Below are 24,340 nucleotides of genomic sequence, written 5' to 3' on the forward strand. Positions count from 1 at the left end.
AATGGACTGGTTGGATCTCCTTGCAGTCCAAAGGACTCTCAAGAGTCTTCTCCAACACCAGAGTTCAAAGGCATCAATTCTTCGGCGCTCAGCCTTCTTCACAGTCCAACTCTCACATCCATACATGACCACAGGAAGGACCATAGCCTTGACTAGACGGACCTTTGTTGGCAAAGTACCTAAAGTGTCATAATTGTGTGGAACTTAGCTAACACAGTGCCATATACATACATAACAAAAATAAACCAAGTGCCTAGTAGGTGCTAGGATATTGTTGTACAGTACTAAACACGACACCTAAGGTTCTTGCCCTTGAGAAGAACAAATACATGTATATGTATATGATATATATACACACGTATATGTACATATATTTACATATATGTAAATATATGTATGTATGTCTTCATATACAAATAGTTAAAAGTGCAGTGAAGAAATGAATAGGGCCTGAGAAGGAGTCAATTTGGCTTTATAAAGCCACCTACTGATAGTTATTTGATAGAAAAGTAGAGCTCCTCCCTTAGTCCTGATTAATCTGTTTTCTGTGTCGTAATAAAGTTGATGGCAGCCCATGATTTTTGGCTGTACCACAAAGAAGGCACTCTGGTCATCCAAAAACTTTTTGTACCTTGAAACATAAAATTTGCTCTGAAGTGAAAACATGTAGATACACATTCAAGAGATGTTGGCCACAGCCTATAGTGGGGAGTAAGGCTGGAAGAGCTTTATTATTTTTCATCACTGTGTTTCCCTAACTAGTAGATCCTTTAAACAAGGCTGAATCATAGAAGCTGAGGTCCTAGAGTTCCTGTTTTGGAAGTAGCTATGAACCCTGGGCTCTAAGGAATAATTTTAACATCACCAAAATTAGTCTGACCCTTTCACTTTTCAGGTGTAAAGTGAAGTGCTTTATTGCCCTCCTTTTGTATTAGTTGATTAGAGGGGGGTCTTATTGCAGATCCTAAATATTCTGATCCAGTGTTTTGTTTCTTTTTTTCATTGTAAATGGCTACCCAGAAGACTGTGCTTTGAAACCTGAGTGTTAAGGAGGTGAGATAATCCCAATTTCTTGAGATAATCAAAATTTGAGGCAATAGGAGAGTAGCTTCTCTAGGATGCCAACAATTCTGTTTCCTGGGGAACTGAGGCAGTTCAGTCTAAATCATTTTCAAACTTTGCTTTGTAGCTTGCTGCTGCTGCTAAGTCGCTTCAGTCGTGTCTGACTCTGTGCGACCCCATAGATGGCAGGCCATCAGGCTCCCCCGTCCCTGGGATTCTCCAGGCAAGAACACTGGAGTGGGTTGCCATTTCCTTCTCCAATGCATGAAAGTGAAAAGTGAAAGTGAAGTGGTTCATTCGTGTCCAACTCTTCGCAACCCCATGGACTGCAGCCCACCAGGCTCCTCTGTCTATGGGATTTTCCAGGCAAGAACACTGGAGTGGGGTGCCATTTGTCGCTTAGGGACCCCTTGGAGAACCCTTGGCGCTCTCAGTGGAAGTAGGTTTGTTGAGAAGGGAGAAGTCTCTGCCTGTGTCCCTCCACCCTTAGCTAGGGGGCAGATGCAAAGCAAAACAAAGAACTTGAAAATAGTAAATGAATTCTTTGTCATAGAACCTTCCTGAGATAGAGGATTTGTTTACCAATTCTTGAGGATTCCAAATGAAAAGGAGCCTTATTAAGACCTTTAAGCTGGACTCCCATCTTCTTTTCTCTTTCTGCCAATCCTCCTCTGCCCCTCTCATCAGGCAGCCCTTTTGTGCAAAGGGAAATAAGAAAAAGAAATACAACAATTGAACTTTCCACACTGTGGGAGCTGTATAATATCGGTTAGAAATGATAGATGTAAACAATTGATATTTGAAAGCCCGGAAAGTTGTGTTCTTAAATTACCTAATTAAATGGGAAAATATATTATCTTCATTAAGAATATATGTAGAAGTAACTAACATGCTGAACTATTTAGAAAGCAACATATTTTAGCAACATATTTAACGAGTGTTAACCTTCACAGGATTAGCACATGGAAAATTTTTATGTACCGGTAGATAGCTCCATGTCACCATATTTGTCAAGGATGAAGTCCTCATTATGTCAGGGCTTTCTGCTTTTTGCAGTGAATCTTAGTTGGTTGCTAAGTGCTTTCCGTGCTTAATGAAACAAAACTTAGAGAGATAATTAACTTAATTTTGCAATGTAAAATGCTTCCTCCTTTTTATTTTAAAAACGTGTTTTTCTCCCTACCTTTTGAAGATATTTTGACTTATTCAAATTTTGCCTAGTATTAGAGTACCATAATTTATAAGCTGTAATAGTTTGTGATTTTAATGCTTTCTATCTAATATGCTTGGAATTTTCCTCCAATTAGAAGAGAGGCGAGACCATCATTCTCCAGTTTCAAACAAAAGAATGCAGCTGCTTGCAAGGGGAAAGCTAAACTAACAGAACATTTAATATTTTGAAAAATATGTCCTGGGGGAAAAGGCTTTTCTGTTCAAAAAGATATTAAATTATTTAGCTTGGCAGCTCCAGGGTGTGAATATTTCGAGCCCCATCACTGTCATTTATTTTTTTATTGCATTCAATTGGAAAAATTGAAAACTGCTCTGACATGGAGCCCTTTATTAGATCTCATATAAAGCTTTGGCTGCAGCTGCCTACATGTTACTGAGATCTGCATAGGCACATTCCATTTTTAGTGGATCAGTGTTTAATTTTCAAAATTCTCAGCAAATAGCAGAGCTGCAGCCAAAAATTCCTCCACTGAGATTCCTTCCGGCCCAGATGAAACTAATAGTTCCAAGCTGTGTTGCTGTCATTCATTACTAATCCAGGTATGGCTGCTTTACTGTTTTTAATTTTCTTTTTCTGAACTTAAAGGCAGTGTTTGCCTTTTTCCCATGAGAAGCCGGTGATAATGTGCCTGAAATTCCAGCAACTGGAGATAGTGGATCTTTTTCACACCGACATAACTAGGCTTTGTTTTAGGGCTAGTATAGATAGGAACTTGATGATAGACATAATACAATGGAAGACAGGCTTACAGTAGGGTTTTAAGGAAAAATAAGGATGTATTAGGGATTTGTCCCAAGTTTTTGAAGTTGGTGTCTTGGAAAGCAGCTGTTTGCTACCATGAGATACCCTTTGATGCCACTCGCCATTTGGGGACAGAATGTTGAATTGGGATAGACAATATATTTTCATGTTTTTTAGAGTTCTTGTTATAAAATTAGTAGAACTTTCAGAAACATTCAAAACATTATCACCATTACCATATTGTTAAAATCAGAGTCATACTGCATTTTAACCTGTTTTAATTGATACTGAAAAATAGTGTGTACAAAATAAAGATCATAGAATTTGAAATTGGACAGTTCTGACTTTATCTCAGCTGGCTCTGTCCTTAGGTCAATTATATAAAGTCTTTGAGTCTCAGTTTTTTCATTTGTAAAATGGGATAATAGATTAGAGATTCTGGTCCCATCTTTGAGTCGGAAAGATTCCCTGAAGGAGGAAATGGCAACCTACTCCAATAATCTTGCCCAGAAAAGTCCCATGGACGGAGGAGCCTGGTGGGCTACAGTTCATGAGGTCGCAAAAGAATCAGGCACAACTGAGTGGTTAACTAACAACAACAGCAAATTGATTCTGAAAAAACAGTTTGTACAAAATAAAGATCATAGAATTTGGGATTGGACAGTTCTGGCTTTATCTCAGCTGGCTCTGTAACCTTAGGTCAGTAATAGAAGATCTCTGAGTCTGATTTTTCATTTATAAAATGGGATAATAGATTATAGAGTTAGTGTGAGGATTAATAATATGGTAGATATAAAAATATGCCCTATGTAAGGCCTAGGGCATATTTGGTACTCAGCACATGGTATATTGTATATTTATTATAAATTACCTGTCCAGTCTGTTCACGTGTCCACCCATGTGCCTATTTACTTATATTTATCTTCTAGTTCTTTTTTGTTGTTGTTCAGTCACTAAGTTGTGTCCAACTCTTTGCGACCCCATGGATGCAGCACACCAGACTTCTCTGTCCTTCACCGTTTCCCAGAGTTTGCTCAAACTCATGTCCACTGAGTCAATGATGCCATCCAACCATCTCATCCTCTGGCTTCCCCTTCTCCTCCTGCCTTCAATCTTGCCCAGTGTAAGGGTCTTTTCCAATGAGTTGGTTCTTCGCATCAGGTGGCCAAAATATTAGAGCTTCAGCAGCAGTGCTTCCAATGAATATTCAGGGTTGATTTCCTTTAGAATTGACTGGTTTGATCTCCTTTTTGTCCAAGGGGCTCAAGAGTCTTCTGCAGCACCACGGTTTGAAAACATCAGTTCTTTGGTGCTCAGCCTTCTTTATGGTCCAACTCTCAAATCCGTACATGACTACTGCAAAGACCATAGCTTTGACTATACGGACCTTTGTAGGCAGAGTGAAGTCTTTGCTTTTTAATGTGCTGTCTAGTTTTGTCATCTGCATATCTGAGGTTATTGAAAGAAAGTGAAGAAAAACTAAAGAGCCTCTTGATGAAAGTGAAAGAGGAGAATGGAAAAAGTTGGCTTAAAGCTCAACATTCAGAAAACTAAGATCATGGCATCCGGTCCCATCACTTCATGGCAAATAGATGGGAAACAGTGGCTGGCTTTATTTTTTTGGGCTCCAAAATCACTGCAGATGGTGATTGCAGCCATGAAATTAAAAGACGCTTACTCCTTGAAAAGAAAGTTATGACCAACCTAGTTCAGTTCAGTTCAGTCACTCAGTCATGTCCGACTCTCTGCGACCCCATGAACCACAGCACGACAGGCCTCCCTGTCCATCACGAACTCCCAAAGTTTGGAGTCTACCCAAACTCATGTCCATTGAGTCAGTGATGCCATCTGACCATCTCATCCTCTGTCGTCCCCTTCTCCTCCTGCCCCCAATCCCTCCCAGCATCAGGGCCTTTCCAAATGAGTCAGCTCTTCACATCAGGTGGCCAAAGTATTGGAGTTTCAGCTTCAGCATCAGTCCTTCCAATGAGCACCCAGGACTGGTCTCCTTTAGGATGGGCTGCTTGGATCTCCTTGAAGTCCAGTGGACTCTCAAGAGTCTTCTCCAACACCACAGTTCAAAAGCATCAATTCTTCTGCGCTCAGCTTTCTTCACAGTCTAACTCTCACATCCATACATGACCACTGGAAAAACCATAGCCTTGACTAGACGGACCTATGTTGGCAAAGTAATGTCTCTGCTTTTTAATATGCTGTCTAGGATGGTAATAACTTTCCTTCCAAGGAGTAAGTGTCTTTTAATTTCATGGCTGCAGTCACCATCTGCAGTGATTTTGGAGCCCCCCAAAATAAAGTCAGCCACTGTTTTCTACTGTTTCCCCATCTGTTTGCCATGAAGTGGTGGGACCGGATGCCATGATCTTAGTTTTCTGAATGTTGAGCTTTAAGCCAACTTTTTCACTTTCCACTTTCATTTTCATCAAGAGGCTCTTTAGTTCTTCTTCACTTTCTGCCGTAACAGTGGTGTCATCTGCATATCTGAGGTTATTGATATTTCTCCCAACAATCTTGATTCCAGCTTGTGCTTCCTCCAGCCCAGCATTTCTTATGATGTACTCTGCATATAAGTTAAATAAGCAGGGTGACAATATACAGCCTTGACGTACTCCTTTCCCTATTTGGAACCAGTCTGTTGTTCCATGTCCAGTTCTAACTGTTGCTTCCTGACCTGCATACAGATTTCTTGAAGCAGGTCAGGTGATCTGGTAGAATTTTCCACAGTTTATTGTGATCCACACGGTCAAATGCTTTGGCATAGTCAATAAAACAGAAATAAATATTTTTCTGGAACTATCTTGCTTTTTTGATGATCCAGCGGATGTAGGCAATTTGATCTCTTGTTCCTCTGCTTTTTCTAAAACCAGCTTGAATATCTGAAAGTTCATGCTTCACGTATTGCTGAAGCCTGGCTTGGAGAATTTTGAGCATTACTTTACTAGCGTGTGAGATGAATGCAATTGTGTGGTAGTTTGAGCTTTCTTTGGGATTGGAATGAAAACTGATGTTTTCCAGTCCTGTGGCCACTGCTGAGTTTTCCAAATTTGCTGACATATTGAGTGCAGCACTTTTACAGCATCACCTTTTAGGATTTGAAATAGCTCAACCTAGATGTCATATTAAAAAGCAGAGACATTACTTTGCCAACAAAGGTCCGTCTAGTCAAGGCTATGGTTTTTCCAGTGGTCATGTATGGATGTGAGAGTTGGACTGTGAAGAAAGCTGAGCACTGAAGAATTGATGCTTTAAACTGTGGTGTTGGAGAAGACTCTTGAGAGTCCCTTGGACTGCAAGGAGATCCAACCAGTCCATCCTGAAGGAGACCAGTCCTGGGTGTTCATTGGAAGGACTGATGCTGAAGCTGAAACTCCAATACTTTGGCCACCTCATGCGAAGAGTTGACTCATTGGAAAAGACCCTGATGCTGGGAGGGATTGGAGGCAAGAGGAGAAGGGGACAATAGAGGATGAGATGACTGGATGGTATCACCAACTCGATGGACATGAGTTTGGGTAAACTCCGGGAGTTGGTGATGGACAGGGAGGCCTGGTGTGCTGCGATTCATGGGATCGCAAAGAGTCGGACACTGAGCGACTGAACTGAACTGATACCTTTTAAGTATTTGAATAAATGAATCAGTAAATAAAATAACCCTGTTGTTAACTCTGTATACCCTCATGGCTGTGACTGGTGCTTGGCATGAGGTAGATGTTGGTTAAAACTTTGTTGAAGAAATGGTTCTTTACTCTCCAGTATCTTCGTTTTTAACTTTCAAACAAGGTGAGATATGACTCCATAAGAATATTCTTGTTTTCTCCCGTATACAGAGTGAATCTAGTTAGATTACTCAATGAATATAAAGTCAGTCCTTTTTCCAATAAGAAAAAGTCATAAATAAAAACAAAATTGCACTATAAGAAAAATAGTTCCTTTGTTTTGTTTAAAAAAGCTCAAATGTGGCCTTCACCATTGAAAAGTTTCAGCATTTCTAGTTACAAAAATTGTAGCTTGCGGAGTCCGTCTGGCACATTTTTCACATTTGTCAGCTCTGGTGATGTAAAATATGTTCTTCATCTGAATTCTCTTCCTATACCCCCTGCCGTCAGGCAAAAAGAATTTACATTTCACTGCTGCTTGTCATTAAGCTGCTATAAACAAGAATGCTTGACGATAACTTACGAGCAAGGGACTTGAAATTTCTGATAACCTTAAGACTCATTGCCAAATTATATTACTAACTCTGTGAATAATCTGGGGAAAACAGTAGGGTTTCATTCACCTCTGCCCTCAAAGCTTATAGATTTACAATTTAGGACAGCCATTAGTGATGGTACCTCTTGAAGTGGATTTTTTTCTCCCTTAAACCTCAGGAAATGTGGTCTATTTCTCTCTTTGATGTAATTAAAACTAACAGCTCCTTGCACATAAACTCTCAGTTTATCCCTAAAAAGTTGCTTAAAAATTACTCTATGTTTAATTTTTCTGTTTAACTAAAGTATGTTAGATACAGCATGTGCAAGGTAATCTATACTGTAGCATTCATAATGTGTAATTTCTCATGTCATACAACCAGAAAAGTAGGAAAGAAAAAAGAGAGTTCGTTTTATGTTAAGAATGACTTTTCTATCAGATTGACTGGGAATTGATTATTTTTGTTTTAAATAAGTTTTTCTCCAACATAGCTTCTTTAACCCTTTATGGAAACATTTATTTTAAAAAATTTCCCCCATGCATATAAGGGGAAATATCAAGTTTCCTTTAAATTAAATAGAAAAATCATGACATTTAAAGCACTTCAGTCTTGAAAGCCTATAAAGAAAAACTATAGCAGTTTATATAAAGTCTTCTTTCCCAAGATTGAATTGTTGAAGGCAAGGTTTTAAAGTTTCTATGGATTCATCTTTTCTTTTTTAAAATTTGTGATAGTGTTTTGTTGCAGTCTAAAGTTTATCTTCTTTGTTGTTGTTTCAGGCTTTTTTTTTTTTCATCCAGTTTTATTGAGATATAACTGACATACAGCGTTGTATAAGTTTAAGGTAGAGCACATTGTTTTGACTTATATAAATCACAAAACGATTACCACAATAAGTTTAGTAAACACCTATTATCATATAGAAACAAAAAAAGAAAAGGAAAAGACATTTTTCCCTCCTGATAAGATCTCTTAAGATTTACTCTCTTAACTTTCATATATAATATGCTGCTGTTGCTGCTAAGTTGCTTCAGTTGTGTCCGACTCTGTGCAACCCCATAGACGGCAGCCCACCAGGCTCCCCCGTCCCTGGGATTCTCCAGGCAAGAACACTGGAGTGGGTTGCCATTTCCTTCTCCAATGCATGAAAGTGAAAAGTGAAAGTGAAGTCACTCAGTCGTGTCCGACTCTTCGCGACTCCATGGACTGCAGCCCACCAGGCTCCTCTGTCCATGGGATTTTCCAGGCAAGAGTACTGGAGTGGGGTGCCATTGCCTTCTCTGCATATATTACATAAAGCAGGGTTAATTATATTTATTATGTTATATTTTACATCCCTAGTACTTATTTATCTTATAACTGGAAGTTTGTACCTTTTGATTGTTCTCCCTCCCTGTCTCTACCTCCCACCACTGGTAACCACAAATCTGATCTCTTTTTTCTATGAGTTTGTTTTGGAAGTATAATTGATATACATCATTATGTTAGTTCCTGGTGTACAACATAGTGATTTAATATTTCTATACATTACAGACTGATCATCTCAAGAAGTTTCATTATTATTTCTCACCATGCAAAGATACTACGTTATTATTGACTTGTATTCCCTACACTATGATTATACAGTGGAAGTGACCAACAGATTCAAGGGATTAGACCTGATAGACAGAATGCCTGAAGAACTATGGATGGAGGTTTGTAACACTCTACAGGAGGTGGTGATCAAAACCATCCTCAAGAAAAAGAGAAAAGAAAAGAAGGAGAAAAGGAAAGGTACACCCATCTGAAAAGGCAAAGGAGAAAAGGAAAGGTACACCCATCTGAATGCAGAGTTCCACAGAATAGCAAGGAGAGATGAAAAAACCTTCTTTAGTGATCAATGCAAAGAAATAGAGGAAAACAAAAGGATGGGAAAGACTAAAGATCTCTTCAAGAAAGTTAGAGATACCAAGGGAACATTTCATGCAAAGATGGGCACAATAAAGGACAGAAACGGTGTGGACCTTACAGAAGCAGAAGATATTAAGAGGTTGCAGGAATGCACAGAAGAACTATAAAAAAATGCTGTAATGACCTGGACAACCACCTAGAGTCAGACATCCTGGAGTGTGAAGTCTAGAGGGCCTTAGGAAGTGTTATTACACATAATGCTAGTAGAGGTGATGGAATTCCAGCTGAGCTATTTGAAATCCTAAAATATGATGCTGTTAAAGTGCTGCACTCAATATACCAGCAAATTTGAAAAACTCAGCAGTGGCCACAGGACTGGAAAAGGTCAGGTTTCATTCCAATCTCAAAGAAGGGCATTACCAAAGAATGTTCAGACTACTGCACAATTGCACTCCTTTCACATGCTAGCAAGGTAATGCTCAAAATTCTCCAACCTAGGCCTCAATAGTACATGAACCGAGAACATCCAGATGTTCAAACTGGGTTCAGACAAAGCAGAGGAACCAGAGATCAAATTGCCTATGATCTACATCCGTTGGATCATAGAAGAAGCAAGAGAATTTCAGAAAAACATCTACTTCTGCTTCATTGACTATGCTAAAACGTTTGTGTGGATCACAACAAACTGTGGAAAATTCTTAAAGCGATGGGAATACCAGACCACCTTACCTGCTTCCTGAGAAACCTGTATGCAGGTCAAGAAGCAACAGTTAGAAGTAGACATAGAGCAATGAACTGATTCCAAATTGGAAAAGGAGTGCATCAAGGCTGTGTATTATCACCCTCCTTATTTAACTTATATGCAGAGTACATCATGTGAAATGTTGGGCTGGATGAAGCTCAAGCTGGAATCAAGAGTGCCAGGAGAAATATCAACAACCTCAGATATGCAGATGACACTACCGTTATGGCAGAAAGTGAAGAGGAACTGAACAGCCTCTTGAAGAAGGTGAAAGAGGAGAGTGAAAAAGTTGGCTTTAAACTTGACATTCAGAAAATGAAGATCATGGCATTTGGTTCCATCACTTCATGGAAAATAGACGGGGAAAAAATGGAAACAGTGACAGACTTTCTTTTCTCAGGCTCCAAAATCACTGCAGACGGTGACTGCAGCCATGAAATTCAAAGATGCTTGCTCCATGGAAGAAAAGCTATGACAAATCTAGATAGCATATTAAAAAGCAGTGACATTACGTTGCCTACAAAGGTCTGTCTAGTCAAAGCTATGGTTTTTCCAATAATCATGTATGGATGTGAGAGTTGGACCACAGAGAAGGCTGAGTGCCAAAGAATTGATGCTTTCGAACTGTGGTGCTGGAGAAGATTCTTGAGAGTCCCTTGGACAGCAAGGAGATCAAGCTAGTCAGTCTGGAAGGAAATCAGTCCTGAATATTCATTGGAAGGACTTAAATTGAACCCTGAAGCTCCAATATTTTGGCCACTGATTGAAAGAGATAACTCGCTGGAAAAGACCTTGATGCTGGGAAAGATTGAGAGAGGGAGGAGAGGGGGCAACAGAGGATGAGATAGTTGGATGGCATCATCGACTCAATTGACGTGAGTTTAATCAAACTCTGGAAGAGACTGAAGGACAGAAGAGCCTGGTGTGCTACAGTCCATGGGGTCACAAAGAGCTGGATACAGCTGAGCAACTGAACAACACCAAGTTCCCTACACTGTGCATTTCATAATTGTGCCTCATTTATTTTGTAACTGAAAATTTTTACCTGTTTTTAATCTCCTTCACCTATCTTTCTTACCCCTACTCCCCTCTTCTCTGGCATATACCTGTTTGTTTTCTGTATCTGTGACTGTTTCTGTTTAGTTATTCATTTGTTGTTGTTGTTGTTGTTTTTATATTCCACATCTAAGTGAAATTATATGGCATTTGTCTTTCTCTGGCTTATTTCACATAGCGTAATATTCTCTAGTTTAATCTATGTTGTTGCAAAAGGCAAGCTTTCATTCTTTTTACAGTTCAGCAATACTCCATTGTACATGTAAGCACAACTTCTTTCTCCATTCCTCTGTTGATGGACACTTAGTTTGCTTCCATATCTTGGCTATTTTAAATACTGTTGTTATGAACATAGAGGTGCATATATCATTTCAAATGAGTGCTTTCGTTTTCTTTAGATAAGTACCCAAGAGTGGAATTGCTGGATTGTATGATAGTTTTATTTTTAATTTTTGAGGATTCTCAGTACTGTTTTATATAGTGACCACACAAATTTACATTCCCACCAATGATGCATGAGGGTTTCCTTTTCTTCACATCCTTGTCAACCCTGGTTATTGTTGGTTTGATAATTGTACCAGGTATAAGGTGATTTCTCATTGTGCTTTTTATTTGCATTTCCCTAAGGATTCATGGTGTTGAACATCTTTCCATGGCCATCTTTATGTCACATTTAAAGAAATGTCTATTCAGGTCTTCTGCACATTTTAAAATTGGATTGTTTGCTTTTTGGATGCATGAGTTCTTGGTATATTTTGGATATTAATCCCTTGTCATAGGTATCATTTGTAAATATCCTCTCCCATTTAATAGGTGGCCTTTTTTGTTTTGTTGACATCCTTCACTTTGTAGAAGCTTTTTAGTTTGGTGTTATCCCATTTGTTTATTTTTTGCTTTTTTTCCCTTGCCTGGAGGGTGGGGGCATAGACCAAAAAAAAAAAAAAATTCTAAGACCTATTTGAAGAAATGTACTACCTAGGTTTTCTTGTAGAAGTTCTATGACTTCAGGTCTTATATTTAAGTTTTTAATCCATTTTGAGTTTATTTTTGTATAAGGTGTGAGAAAGTAGTCTGATTTAATTCATTTGCATGTAGCTATCCAGTTTTAGTAATACCATTTATTTAAGAGACTTCTCATTTTTGCATTGTATATTTTGGCCTCCTGTGTCATAGATTAATTGCCCATATAGGCTTGGGTTCATTTCTGGGCTCTCTGTTCCATGTTTATTGATCTGTGTATCTGTTTTTATATCAGTTCCATACTGTTTCGAGTACTGTAGCTTTGTAGTATAGTTTGAAATTAGGGAGCCAAATACCTCCAGCTTTATTCCTTTTCTCACAATTGTTTTAGTCAGTCGGTATCTTCTGTGGTTACATATAAATTTTAGAGTTATTTGTTTTAATAGTGTGAAATATGCTATTGGCATTTGATAGGGCAATTTTGTATCCTGCTGCCTTACTGAATACATTGATGAGTTCTAGCTTTTTGATGGTGTCTTTAAGATTTTCTATGTTTAGTGTCATGTTATCTGTAAACAGTGACAATTTTACTTCTTTTCCAGTTTTGATTCATTTTATTTCTTTTTCTTGTCTGATTACTGTGGCTATCTTTGTTTTACTCCTGATCTTAGAGGACATGCTTTCAACTTTTCACCACTGTGTATGATGTTAACTATGGTCTTATTACATATGATCTTTATAGTGTTGAGATAACATTCTCTCTACATGCACTTTGCAAAGTTTTTTACCATAAATGGATGTTGACTTTTGTCAGAAGCTCTTTCTGCATATCTCTTGAGATGTTCATAGGATTTTTATCTTTTAATTTGTTAATGCCATTCATCACATTTTTGCAGATATTGCACCATGTTTGTATCCCTCCTACCAATCTCGTTGTTGTTCCTATTTTATATCTTTAGTTGCAGAAGAACTTTTCTGCTAGTCTCCAGGTTTTTCTCACCAATAGTTGCTCTTTAAACAGTTATAACTTTGGTGTGCCCATGGGAGATGGTGAGCTCAGTGCTTTCTATTCTGCCATCTTGGCTTCTCCTCGGGTTTTATGTCTTTTAAATATAGGGATATAAAGCTAATATCCTAAAATTGTTGCTTAAGAAGTATTTGGGGGTGGATGGTATTGTCATGTCATTGATTCCTTGTTGCCTGTTTTGGTTATCTCTATAAATAGAAATAGCTCCAGCATGAGCCTAGTGTTAATAAACTTTATACAACCTAATATTAATGATTTTCATATCACACATGTACACAGTACCAACTATTAGAGTCTGGTATTCTTGGCTTATTTCCAAAAGTATCTCTGCACCTTTAGCCGAAGTTATGTTTTTGTTTTCTCCTTGAATTTTTATGTAAGAGCTCTCTTATCTTTTTCCATTTGTTAGTCATTTTGTCTGGAGCAAATAGCATTTTCTCTCCTTCACTCTTTTTACTCTTACCTCCTTTTTTATTTTTACTTCCTTCTTTCACAGAAGAATGGTGCCTCAGAAATATGATCAGTGCATGGTATTCTTAGGATATTTTTATATTTTCTTCTTCTATATGTGTTTTTAAGTCAAAGATCAAACAAAGTGAAAATCCAGGTATATTTTAATATTGCTTATGAGCTAAATATAGTTATGGATATTAAATTACTAATTCCCACCTCTTTCCTATAAGTTTGCTAAATGTTTCTGCTAGTTGAAGTGACGACTAATTTTTTTGTTGTTGTTCTTTAACAGTGCAGTGGAATGTTTGCAAGAAAATGATACATGAGTATTTTTAAAGATATATATTAAAATTTAAATGAAGTTGAAAGCAAGGGCCAGTTTGAATCAGAAAACAGTCTGAAGTGCAGAATCATAGAATGATACCATCTTAGCACCGGGAATAGTTAGGGTGGCCATGTTTTTTTTTCCACTACTGTATTCTTAGTCCAGCAGCAGAATATCTGCCTGGAACATGGTAGATGCTTGGTAAAGATCTTTTGAATGAATAAGTGAATCCTAAAAGCTTTGGAGATACTTTTTAATTTTACAGATGAAAAAACTTAATCTAGAAACTGAATAGCTGAGGCAGAAGTGGAGCCCAAGTCTCCTGATGACCATTCAGTACTGGCTACATTTTTATTTATTTATTTATTTTTTAAAATTTATTTATTTTTTAATTGAAGGATAATTGCTTTACAGAATTTTATTTTCTGTCAAACCTCCACATGAATCAGCCATAGGTATACATATGAAAGTGAAAGTGAAGTCACTCAGTCGTTTCCAGCTCTTTGCGACCCCATGGACTGTAGCCTACCAGGCTCCTCCATCCGTGGGATTCTCCAGGCAAGAATACTGGAGTGGGTTGCCATTTCCTTCATTTTTAAAAGAAATTAATTTTATTTTTAAGGTCTGTAATAATGGGACCCAAGCCAAACATATATATTAACATAAGAATTCTCGGCCTGCTGTTTCAATGAATTGGCCATTGTGATTAGCATATTATTTGTCTGTAAATATTTAAGTATGTTCTTGTGGAGATTCTTAAACTTTGCTTTCTTGTTTAGTTACAATGTTTTTTTTCTTTTGAGTATTGTTTGTACTGTTAATTTGTTAGTAAACCCTTTGTGGAAGTTATATAGAGTTTCCTTTAGTAAACTTCTTTCTCTGGGCTATCATAAAGTCTGTATTCATTGGAACAGTACCATTATTATTGACTTTAGTGTGAAGCGATTTTGGAAACTTTCTAGTTCAAGCAATTCATTCTTTAGAGGAGGAGATGGACATGGACCTCTAAGTAGTTAAATTACTTGTCAACGTCACATCAGTCATGCAGAGCAAAGCTGTAAGTAGGGCCCGGGTTTTATGGTTCTCTGTTAAGTGTATCTTTTGCTATTGAAGAGATCTAACAGACAAAAATTAAAAACAATCTATAGCTTTTTGTGTATGTTATTTTTTTAATGAGCATGTAATAGTGAAGCTAGTTAATAGAATTTCCCACAGGAGAAAACATACAGATTATCTGGCCACAGGATTGCTGAACTCTGGTAGTTTCTGATACACTTAAGTTCTTCAGTAATAATGTAAATACAGAAAGAAGCATCTTGAAAATGATTTTTAGATATGCTTTTTCTATGATCAAACTTTTCTAATGGTAATATTCTTTATTTACATAATGTTAAGTATTTTTCAACTTATTTTATTTTAGAAATCTTTTGTGTTTAGCAGTAAACTGATGCGTATATTCACTAATGAAAGGTGAATATTGTTTTCATGTGAAAGCAGGCTAAAATATTCTCATAATGCTCTTGAGTCAATTAAGACTCAGACCTTCCCTTTGTCAAGAAAGGTATATATATGTAGTGTAATTAAAGTTTTTATTTAAAGAGGGGGCAAAATAAACTCTTTGCATCTTGAGAATTTTCATAAATTCTAAGTCTCTGAGCCTTCCAGTAACTCTAAATAAGTGTAAATGCCTTGTACTTTTCCACCATCAGAGATGTCTCAGGTCCTAAGTGGTTGTTTGTTTGTTTTAAATGACAGGTGCTAATAAAAGAAAAATATTTTTGAATGTAAATATTTACCAGGAGTCTGTTAGTCATAGGTTTCATGTAACACTAACAAAGGAGTTCTTCACATAAAATCTAAAAACCATAAGAAAAATACCAGTAACAATTTGAGTGTATTTGGGATGGAGAAAACAAAATACTAACCTTTTTTTTTGGTTAAGGTGTGTGTTATGAGTTGCTCTTGTAGCAAGCTTTTATTTTTTTTCACTAAAGTAGCTCCAAATGAATATCTTTAAAAGACCATAAGATTGTAACCCAGACCTGATTCAAGCACTACATTTTTAACAAGGGAATTCTTTCTCTCTGAGGAGCTAGTAAAGCTTGCAGAAACCATGGCCATCTGATCTAAAAGCTCATGATAGCTCTAAGGATTAGTTGATTCAGGCTACAAAGAAACAAAATAAATTACACATGATGAAACAGTTATAAAGAAAAATAGGGTGATCTGGTCTTCTTCTTGGTCTTTTCCACGTTTTGAGGTGTAACTTATAGGCATCTAAATTTGCATAGATTGGTTTTATAAATTATAAATTTGTATAGTTTCCATTCTAGTGAAACATTAAAATTAACCCTTCATGACTTCTGACCATCTCTTACACTTAACTATTTTTATAACTCTAAGTGAAAATTAGATAATTGTCAGGTCAAAGGAAGCCATTACTTTAATATACTAATTTTTTGAAAGGGGTAAGGTGAAAATAGAAAATGAGAGAGAATTCTGGGCTGGAAATGGGGTGGGGCTGGTGGGTCATTGAGCTTGGGCCTTAGTTAATATTCTTTGGAGGGCCTTAAATTTAAGTTTTTAATATTATCACCAAATAAGGTCCACAATGTATAATTATATGTGTTTTGTCTCTGTTTTAAAAACATTACACTGTGGAATATACTATAAATTATTTGAACTCTATTTTGGCTTTTTTTTTTTTTTTTCCCTTTTCCATATACGAGGATCCCAAAATGAGTGGAAAGGTCTGAGCCTCTTTTGATCTTGTAGAGGGGCAAAGGTATTTTTGGATAGGGAATAACATCAGAAAACATTTTTTAAATGTTTTTATTATGAATTAAATTTAAATGTTTTTGATCTTGCCATTGCATTTTAAGATATGCACGTGATTGTAAAGTTTACCTGGAAGAAAAAATATGAAAGCAGCCAGGAAAATTTTGAAAAGGAGAGTTATGAAGGGAGCCTTGATCTATCAGATAACAAAGTGCAATAACAGCAGTATTTACTTCTTAGGGTTTTCATGAAAATTAAATGGGGTATTACTTATTTAAAATTTTCAGAATAGTGTCTGACATAGTACAAATGTTTAATAAAATTTTAACTTCTATTCTTACCTGATTTGGATATTCATTTTATTTCATAAAAATTCATTACTTGCAGTGTGTGTATGGGGAAGAGGTATGACTGATCAGTCATGATGAGGGGAGAAAAGAGTAAGATTCAGCCTCTGGAGTATATAATGTGATTTGTCTTTAATAAGTAGATTAAAAATGGAAGTAGAGTACCAACACTTTGGTAAGCAGTTTTGCCTTTTCTGTGCACATTTTTTATTTTTTCTTACCAGCAGTTTCACTTCTTAATGAAATACACTGGAGAAATTCCTGCATCTATATGGGGGACATACATAAACAGATTTTTTACAGCGCTGTCTGTACTTGTAAAATATCAAAACTACCTACATGTTCATAAAAAAAGAATAAATAAATTTTGGTGTCTTTATATTGTTAAGCAGTTAAAAAGGATGAAATAGAGCTGTATGAACATAAATCTCAAAGCCAGCATTGAGTAATAAGGTTGCAGAGTGATAGATACCATATGATAGTATTTCTATGAAGTTTGAACACATGCAAAATACATGTATTACTTATAGATACATATGTAGTAGTCATAGTAGTATAAGATAGGCTTCTGTGCACGCTAAGTCGCTTCAGTTGTGTCTATCTCTTTGCGACCCTATGGACTGTAGCCCACCACGCTGCTTTGTCCGTGGGATTCTCCAGGCAAGAATACTGGGGTGGGTTTCTGTGACCTTCTCTAGGGGATCTTCCCAACCCAGAGACAGAACCCACGTCTCTCATGTCTCTTGCATTGGCAGGTGGGTTGTTTACCATTAGCATCACCTGGGAAGCCTAGTATAAGATAGGCATGGAATGAAAACTCTGAATTTAGGATAGTGGTTACCTCTTTGGAAGGAAGAAAGGAAATAGGATTCTAGAACCATCCACAAGGTCTTTGTTTTGCTTGTAATGTTTTACTTAAAGAAAAGCAAAGAAGTCAAAATTTTAAGATTTTTATGAATCTGGGAAACAAGTACATGGATATTTATTAGGCTTTTTATTTTTCTTTGTTGAAATATTTCACATGCATGCAAATTAAGATGGATATGTGAAGATGTTCTACAAGCAGTACAGAAAGAAGCTGGCCTCTGGAGTCAGAGAGGCATAGGTTCATCATCTCTCCCTGCTTGCCTCTGTAGCCTTGGGCAAGTTGCTGTGTCTCTCTAAGATTGTTACCTCGTCTATAAAATGAATATAACAATACTTCCATCCCAGTTTATTGTGTGAAATAGATTACACATCTAAAGTGCCTGTTTTAGCTCTTGAGATGCGGAAGTGTCAGGAATACAGTATGAATGACAATAGGCATTGTCATGCCACCCTTATATAACTTTAGAGTCTAGATGGGGAAGTAAATGATCAGTTGATCCCCCAAATAAAGGTAAATGGTATCTGTGATCTGTCTCTTAAAGGACAAGTGCAATGTACTATGAGTTCTTCTAATAGGCTGTATTATGGATTGTGTATTTGTGTCCCCTGGCCCAAATTCATATGTTGAAACCCTAATTCCCAATGTGATGATATTTGGAGGTGGGGCCTTTGGGAAATAAGTACTTAAGTCTGAATGTGGAGTATTCATTGATGGGATTAATGCTCTTAGAAGAAAATCTAGAGAGCTTGCTTCCTCTCTCCCAGCTGCCATGCGCAGAAACCAGCAAGGGGGCTCTCAGCTGAACCCAGTCGTGCTGGCACCCTTATCCAGGACTTCAGCCTCCAGAGCTGTGAGGAATCGGTGCTTGTGGTTTATGACACCCTTTTGATGGTATTCTTATTATAACAGGTCCAACTGACTGGGACAAGGGGAAATCTTGAAAGGGCTCCCTGAGAAGTGCCTTAGAGCCGGGTCTTGAAGAAGAACAGGAACCTCAGTGCAGAGGAGAGAGTTCAGTTCAGTTCAGTTCAGTCGCTCAGTTGTGTCCGACTCTTTGCAACCCCATGAATTGCAGCACGCCAAGCCTCCCTGTCCATCACCAACTCCCGGAGTTCACTCAAACTCATGTCCATCGAGTCAGTGATGCCATCCAGCCATCTCATCCTCTGTCGTCCCCTTCTCCTCTTGCCCCCAATCCCTCCCAGCATCAGAGTCTTTTCCACTGAGTCAACTCTTCGCATGAGGTGGCCAAAGTACTGGAGTTTCAGCTTTAGCATCATTCCTTCTAAAGAAATCCCAGGGCTGATCTCCTTCAGAATGGACTGGTTGGATCTCCTTGCAGTAAAAGGGACTCTCAAGAGTCTTCTCCAACACCACAGTTCAAAAGCATCAATTCTTCGGCGCTCAGCCTTCTTCACAGTCCAACTCTCACATCCATACATGACCACAGGAAAAACCATAGCCTTGACTAGACGGACCTTTGTTGACAAAGTGATGTCTCTGCTTTTGAATATGGAGAGAGTAGCGTGGTCCAACCTGAGGGAGCAGCCTGAAATGTTGTAGGAGGGAGCAGAGCCATTAGAAGGAGCTGAAAGGAGGCAAGGGGGATGGAGCAGAGAGTTCTAGGCGGAGAACAGATGTGCCCTGTAGTACTGAAGAAGTAGGAAGGCGGGGTCTGCAGAACTCTGTAGGCCCCGTTGGGTAATTAAGAATATGAGAAGAGCAATTAGAAGACACTGCTAAGCTGGAGTTTCGTGAATCAGGGCGAAGGGAAGAAATGCTTGGAAGACAGTTTGGAAACCACTTTAAACAATGCAACATTGTTAGGGGTTCTAGAAAGTGGTCAGCTGAACTGGTCCAGAACAATCAGAGCTAGTGTTGATGGCCTATTAGAAGACAAGAATTAAGAAGCTGAAGTTGCATATACAAACCAGTGGGTAGTTTAACTTTTATGCAATCGGAAGGGTATTGGTCACCGAATAATCCCTTTTTTTTTAAACCAATAATTGCTCACCTTATTGGCCATCTTCTTTAAATATAGAGTCCTTAGTTGTGTAGATTCTGAATTTATGCTGTATTGTACAAACACAAAGTTAGAGTCTTAAATAAATAATGAACCAATACCAAGGAATTTGACAGTATTCAAGATGAATTCCATTGTGTGGAACCACTGTTACCAAAATGACCAAAGATATGCTTACCCCTCCATCAGCTGAAGTGCTTAGTACATTAATGTTTAAAATGTTTTCCATACATTAATGAATTAGATAGATACTTGTTGAGGGTTTATTATATCTGTGTCACATGTACAGGTGATCAGTAAATGAGCTTGTTGGTGTTTGTTTCTCACTCTGAAAGGCTATTCCCTTCCCTTCCCCTGCTTTGGAGCTGCTCCCCTAGTTTCTGAAGCATTTGCATGTTGCCTCCAGCAATAAAGAGGTAACCAGAAATTGGAAGAGAGAAGGAAGGAGGGAGTGGGTGGGTTGGTTTTTAAAATTATCTTCAAAGAAAAAATCTCTTGCCTCATTTGTCAAATTTAGAGGATGCTAAGAAACCAACTTAATTCTGAAAACTGGTGGCTAAAGGAAAAGAAAGAATAAAGGTTTTAAAGTATAAATTTAAACATAGAGAAATATGAAGATAAATATTTTTTTCATGGCTACATAACAATTCTTTTACAGGAATGGACCTTAATTTATTTAACTACTTCCCTGTTGATGGATAATTTCTTTCTTTTCTCTCTCCTCTTCCTTTTTTCTTCTTTTTCTCCTTTACTAAATAAAGAATAGTACCACAAACATCTTGTATCTGTTATTTTGATGAACTTTTAGGTTAGTCATAGGGTAAACTCCTGTGGTAATGGGATTTCTGGGTTACAGGTATTTTTAAAGATATATTTTTAAACTGTTCGTAACGGTCGCTGCGCGTCCTCTAGACAGGTTGCACTCGTTTACATTACCTCCCACAGGCACAACAGTGTGTACATGTTCCCACACCTTCGCCAGCGTGAGGTGTCAGCAAACTTAAATTTAGCCTATGTGACAAGGAAGAATAGCATCTGAATGTTTGATTTGAGTGTAATGTAGTTACGAGTAGGTTAATTTTACTTTATTATTAATTTTTGGCCAATTGTTCACATTATTTAGGTAGTGCTTCTAATTTTTCATGTCTAACCAGGAGTCCTTAGGTTTAATGCTTAGTTTGGCTCCAAGTGGTCAGCAGCTTTCATTATGCTTCCAGACACTGGACTTTTTAAGCAGGCACAGTGGGTGTTTCAGAAAGATCTTGAGGGTAGGAGGTTTGGTCTGTGATTAGCTCTATGGGGAATCATGTACTGTTGTCAGCGTAGGTGCCCTCTGTTAAAGTTAGGGATTATAATGATCAACTACAGCATCTTATGGCAAATGCATTTTTGTAAACCCCAACGTAACATGGAAGTATGACGTGTTACATTTTTTCTAAGTTTGTTTACTTTGAAAATAAAAATCTCCAGATGTTCTGTTTTATTCTTAAAAGATCTTTAAGGGAGCTTCTGTAATCTTAAAAAGTTAATTTCAGGAAGGCGGAGATCTGTCCTTTAATACAGGGCTTCCTAGGTGGTGCAAGCGGTAAAGAACCCACCTGCCAATGCGAGAGACATTAGAGATCCAGGTTTGATCCCTGCGTTGGGAAGATCCCCTGGAGGAGGAAAGGGCAACCCTCTCCATTATCCTTGCTTGGAGAATCCCATGGACAGAGCAGCCTGACGGGTTACAGTCCATGGGGTCACCAAGCGTCGGACACGACTGAAGTGACTTTTATACACTAAGATTTTATGTGTAAGGAGACTAAATGTAAATACCTGCTTTGGGGGTATAACTAAAAGCAGCATTTTATTAATAATTGATGTCTGCTTGTGTGGCAGCTTGGTCTTTTGATTTTTTCTTCTCTTCTTTTGTGCAGTTAAAGACTCTGCCCTGTAATAGACGAGGGGCTCTAATAGTTCTACTTTATACTGAAATTGACTCTCTCAAAAAAGGACTTTTTAAAAAATATATATATATTTTATTGAAGTATAGTTGATTTACAGTGTTTCAGGTACACAGTAAGATGATTCAGTTATACATATACACCATATATACATATATACATATACACCGCATACATTATATTTCATATTATTTTCCATTTTTAGGTTATTATGTGATACTATTGTTCCCTGTGCTATACAGTAAACCTTTGTTGCTTGTGTACCTTTAATTAGAAATCTAACATTCTTTTCATACTAATTCAAACAAGTGGAATCAAAATGTCATCAATTTTTTAGCTAGGTAAGAAATTTGTAAGTTTTTAAAAATATATTTTTACATACTATTTATATGTATATATACACAAAAGCTTTTCTACTATGCGTGATAAAGGCTTGAGAAAGAACATCAAGTGAAAAAGAAGAGATGGAGAAATTGGAAAATACAAGCTAAATGAAATGGGAGCACTAAATATGAAATAGAGAATGTGAAACAAACTAGATAAAAGTAAAAGATCATTATATAGCTCAGTTGTTGTTAAACATGACTGCTCATTAGAAACACATCTGGAGCTCTGGAGGAAAAAAAGCAATACCTAGGTATTTGTATTTTTCAAAAAATACCAAGATAATTCTGATATGCATCTGGATTTAAATAAGTTATTATAGGTTTTTCTATTAAATGGTAGTTTTAGTGATAAAGAATTCTGTTAATTTCTCTTGACCAGTTATGATACAATAGTATTAAGTGAATAATAGTAACATAGTCACAAAAGTAAAATATATTTATCAGTTTTCACAATCAATAGCCAGACAAAAAAATGAAAGATAATGATAGTTGCAAGCCATAATGGAAACATGAGTAACCTAACAATATAAAATAATTACATACGATTTGAAGGGTTAAGTAGAGTGATACGGTTAGTGGAGGTGCATACATGCACGTGTTTTCATCCCCCCAGCCAGTCTATGTCTTTTGGTTGGTGCATTTAATCCATTTACATTTAAGGGAATTATCCATATGTATGATCCTACTAGGATTTTCTTAATTGTTCTGGGTTTATTTTATGTATGTCTTTTCCTGCTCTGTGTTTTCAAGGATGGACTCTTGACTTTAGTTTTTAATTTGTACTTGTTAGTGTAACATTTCGGAGAAGGCAATGGCACCCCACTCCAGTCCTCTTGCCTGGAAAATCCCACGGACGGAGGAGCCTGGTAGGCTGCAGTCCATGGGGTCGCTGAGGGTTGGACACGACTGAGCGACTTCACTTTCACTTTTCACTTTCATGCATTGGAGAAGGAAATGGCAACCCACTCCAGTGTTCTTGCCTGGAGAATCCCAGGGACGGGGGAGCCTGGTGGGCTGCCATCTATGGGGTCGCACAGAGTTGGACACGACTGAAGCAACTTAGCAGCCGCAGCAGCAGCGGTGTAACATTTGTTTTAAAAACAGAGTTGTTTAATATCTTGAGGGACCATCTCCTCACTGGTGATAGGACATCAGGCCTAGTTGTTTGAGACCTATGTGCAGTATTTTTACTTTGCCATATAAAATATATTGATGTGCTTTAAACCCAAGCAAGCAAATTTGGTGCCTGTTCATTACACTTGAGTATGTTTAGCGTGGTTGTTAAGAAATGGGGAATAACCATGTTGGTGAAGGAGGTGGTAATGATGTAAAGAGTGAACTATGTTCTGTTTACTTATTTTTTTAAACCTCATATGATATCGTGATGACTTGAACTGAGGAAATTTTTGAAATTATATAAGAAATATCTATATAATAGAATTTTCAGTTTCTGTAAAATGCAGTTGTCTACATTTTCCTCTATAGATTATGAAGAATGTATTTTAAAATCATTTTTTAGGACATAAAATTATAAACAGAGAAGACAGAAAGCTAGCTAGTAATGCTATAGTTGCATCAAAAATGATGATTGATATCTATGAACTATAAATTGTTAAAAATACAGATTGATAAGACTAAAATTTCAAAAGACAAAAAGGCAATTCACAGAAGAGGACATATATATTACTTGTATATAATGGAAAAGATTTGGTTTTCCTAGTGATCAAAGAAATGTACATTTTTAATAAGATACTGTTTTTACCTAGTAAGATTAACAAAATATATTTTAACACTCCATATTGTTGAAGATTTATTGAAATGAATATGTATCAAGACTCCACTTCTAGGAGTTTTAAGGAAACAATAATAAATATGCAAAAAGGTCATGTTTAAAGTATCCATTGAGTTTTTTTTTATTGTAATGAAAATCAGAAGTGATCTTAATGTTCATTCACAGCAGGGAATGTTTGAATAAATTACGAAGTGTCTATATGATGAAATATGCAACTGTTGCAGTTTAGATTTATAAAATTTAAATTAACTTGAAAAAGTGATTGTTGTGATATTAAGTGGGGAGAAAGCATAAAGCACAATCTCAGTTATATTTTAGAAAGACATGGGTATATTAAAAAAGACTAAAGATGCCAAGGTGTTCAGAAGGTATTCAGGTGTTAGGATAACGGATGGTTATGTCACTGTTCGTGCTTTTCTGTGTGATCCAGTTTTTCTTCAGTTTGCATGTGCTACGTTTGTAATTATAGAGAGAATGGACATTATTTTCTCAGAATCATT

The 24,340-nt window shown here is 37.2% G+C and overlaps 1 protein-coding gene and 1 pseudogene across 2 annotated transcripts in view; both read left to right on the forward strand.

Moving 5' to 3' along the window:
• LOC139176346 (methylglutaconyl-CoA hydratase, mitochondrial pseudogene) overlaps positions 1 to 23,945 on the forward strand; it is a 42,119-nt pseudogene extending 18,174 nt beyond the window's left edge.
• DISP1 (dispatched RND transporter family member 1) overlaps positions 1 to 24,340 on the forward strand; it is a 221,481-nt gene that overhangs the window by 75,032 nt on the left and 122,109 nt on the right. The gene's annotated exons all lie outside the window — the stretch shown is intronic.

The sequence above is a fragment of the Bos indicus genome, chromosome 16 (genome assembly GCF_029378745.1).
Source record: "Bos indicus isolate NIAB-ARS_2022 breed Sahiwal x Tharparkar chromosome 16, NIAB-ARS_B.indTharparkar_mat_pri_1.0, whole genome shotgun sequence".
NCBI lineage: Eukaryota > Metazoa > Chordata > Mammalia > Artiodactyla > Bovidae > Bos > Bos indicus.